This window comes from Nematolebias whitei, chromosome 17 (assembly GCF_014905685.2).
Source record: "Nematolebias whitei isolate Nwh7 chromosome 17, NemWhi1, whole genome shotgun sequence".
Taxonomy (NCBI): domain Eukaryota; kingdom Metazoa; phylum Chordata; class Actinopteri; order Cyprinodontiformes; family Rivulidae; genus Nematolebias; species Nematolebias whitei.
Genome location: NC_056514.1, coordinates 20,781,584 through 20,785,086, shown reverse-complemented (window position 1 = coordinate 20,785,086; position 3,503 = coordinate 20,781,584).

Sequence of the window (3,503 nt, the reverse complement as noted above, 5' to 3'; positions counted from 1 at the left end):
CAAAAAACTTCTAAACACACCAGAGCTTGTTTCAAAGTTGATTTGATTTAAACTTAATTTATCTGTCTCTCTAACTGAGCTTTCAACAGTAATTATTATTAAATATAGATAAAGCTGGCTGTGCATTTATCAGTTTGTGATTACAGATTTTGTACTGCTTCGTTTTCAGTTTCATATTGTGCAGTTCTGCTTTTAACCTCTAGGGGGAGCTGATGGAGACGCTCAAATGACTGAAACGAAACAGTAAAAAGGCATAAACTTTATACACTATGACGTTTTTTGATGGGCTTGTTTTTAAAAAATATGTAATCAACTTCAAATTAAAAAGGAAAAAAAAGTATTTAATGAAGGATGAAGGTTTTAAGGAAGTGTTGTGGTGTTTACAGGTAGATATCTCTGATTATAGGTTCATTAAGAAACAACAGTTAGAGGTCGAGCAGCAGTTTTCTGTGAAACAACAGAAAACAAAGAAAATAAAAATCCCTTTCTAAAACTGCTCTGCAACTTTGGGAAAATTTAATGCACATAGATTAGTAATGTAGCTCTATTGTTCTGTGTACTCCTGTGAGGAATATTTTAGCACACACACTTTTTGTTCCGCTCCCCTCAGGAAGGAGGTTGAGGAGAATTAAGTGCAGAGCCACCAGGCTGAGGAACAGCTTCTACCCTGAGCCTGTTAGACTCATGAATCTCTAACCAGAAAAATCATTGTAATGTCACTTGGTTGTTGATATGTATGTTGCTTCGTGTGTTGTCTGTTGTTCTGTCTGTACAGCACTTTGGTTGGCCTTGTAGCTGGTTTAAGTGCTCTCTAAATAAAATGGTATGGTATATGTGTTGCTGATTATCCATGATGCTGATCTCACGCTGCTGATTATTTCATGTTGCTGTGTTCATTAGTCCTCATCTGCTCACACAGACTCATGTTCGTGCTGCTGTTGTTTTGGCGCATTGTTTTTGTACTACTAGTGCTTAGTGTATTCTTAGTTTAGGGGATGTACAGTAGTATATTCTTAGTTCATGACTCTGATCTTACTAATGTTTTACTTTACATTTTATACTTTTGTTGGATGTAACTGGGACCCTGTGTACATAGTTTCATCCCACCTCATGTACCACATGTGGAGTGTATGACAAATAAATCTCTCTGACTCTGATAAGTCTAACAAAGTTGAGTCAGGTTCTCTGGACAGATTTTTCTTTATTGAAACATGGAAATATAAAATGTTTCAGCAAAGAAGAATCTGTCCAGAGGACCTGACTCAACCTTGTTAGATTCCAAGATGTTATGGCTGGGCTTCTATGGGGCTCAGAGGAGCCATACAGGTCGAGTGCAAGGTGCCATGGGTGACAGCTTAGGGCAGAAGCCTTATTGCTCTGATGTATAGAGTTAAATAAGACAACTAGCACACTCCATATTCCACCCACCGCTTGTATCTGTAACATGGTGGAGGAGCAAAGATGGGGACCAGTGGGAACAGTTCACAGCCAACAAAGCAACTATTTGATTAACAGCAAGTCCAACTTGATCCGTGCCACAATTCATTTGTACTGTTTTTACAATAAAATAATAAAATTGATAATTAACATTAATTTCATTCAACAATCATGTCAAACAGCTAGGTGCTATATCGTATATAAGGATAATAGACTCGAAGAACTGTCAGTCAATAACACACACATCTCAGAAATTAAATATAAAGCATTTTGCATACCAGTATACATATTTATTATCATTTATCTGATCTGTAGTCGACACTTTGAAAATGCGCACTGCATACCCAGCGATACTTTGAAGGATGAAACTTTTCTCTTCTGAAATTGCCTACCTTCTTCTCAGTGGGTCAGGTTTTTGTTACGGAAACCTAAAAATGGCCAAATAATATTTTACACAGTGTAAATTTTACATAAATAAGAGGCAATACCAGATTATACTATTTAATAATTTGCGCTAAATTAGTATTTTCAGCATAGTGCTATACTCCATATAACAATATATGCCACAGAAGCTAATATCTATTAGCCTCTAATATCCTCCTGTTTACTCTGCTCACATATGATTGTGCAGCTACCCATCCAGGCTGTCACATTGTAAAGTTTGCAGATGATACAGCGGTGGTGGGATGCATCACAAACAATGATGAGTCCAGCTACAGGCAAGAGGTGGAACACCTGGAGAGCTGGTGCAGAGAGAATAACCTTCACATCAATGTTAAGAAAACAAAGGAGATGATTGTGGACTTCAGAAGGAACAAAAACATCTACACCCCCCTGAATATAAGAGGATCTGCGTGGAAGTGGTCTCCAGCTACAAGTACTTGGGTGTCACGGTCAGCGGCCCCCGCTGCCCCCCCATCTGCCAAGCCTCTGCCACCTCCTTCAAGCTGCAACCAGAAACCAACATTTATATCTTCAAACTATCATCCCACAGTCTTAATCATTTCCTTCTATTTCAAGTTTCTGTCTCTGTCTGCTTTTTATATTTTTTATTGTTCTGCTTTGTGTGTGATTTTCTGTTTATCTGTTTCTGTTATGTTCCTCTCATTCCTCAGTCTGCTTCTCCACTCAGTCTTTATCATTCACACCTGTCCCTCATCAGCCACTTGCCCAGGTGCTCTCATTACTAACTCTCCCTCTGTCACATAAAAAGCCTTTCTTTCCTTCACTCCTTGTCCGGTGATTGTTCTATGTTCACAGACATCACAATCCTCTTCTGCCTTGTCTGGTTTCTGCCCCCCCTGATGATCTGCTCTGCATTATTTCTGATCCAATCTGCCAAAAGTAAGTTTTGCTGCACCGACAGCCTTTTGTTTTGTTGTTAAAAGAAATAAATTGTTTTGGTTTTTGAACTCCTGCCTCACTCATCTCTCTGCAATTGGGTTCCAACCTCGAGGATCGTGACACTTGGGTGTACACATGAAAGACAACCTCAGCTGGAGCAACAACACCACCAGCCTGATCAAGAAAGCTCATCAGAGACTCTACTTCCTCAGACGGCTGAGGCGAGCTGGTCTGGGAAGCTCAGTCCTCACCTCCTTCTACAGTTGTGCAGTGGAGAGCATCCTGCGCTCCAGCATCAACATGTGGCATGGAGGCTGCACAGCTGCAGAAAGAAAAGCTTTGCAGAGAGTGGTGAAGGCTGCACAGAAATCTGTTGGAATCAGCCTCCCCACCATCACAGACATTTACACCTCCAGATGCAGGAAGAGGGTCACCTGCATCATGAAGGACCCCACTCACCCAGCACACACACTTTTTGCCCCACTCCCCTCAGGAAGGAGGTTAAGGAGCATTAAATGTAGAACCACTAGACTGAGGAACAGCTTCTACCCTGAGGCTGTTAGACTGATGAGTCTCTAACTAGAATAATCACTGTGAAAAACCATATCATGTTGCTGCTGATCTGTTTCATGTTGCTGCTGATCTGTTTCAATGTTGATGTGTTCATGCGTGCACATCTGCTCACAGACTCATGTTCATGTTTGTGCTGATGTTCAATGTTT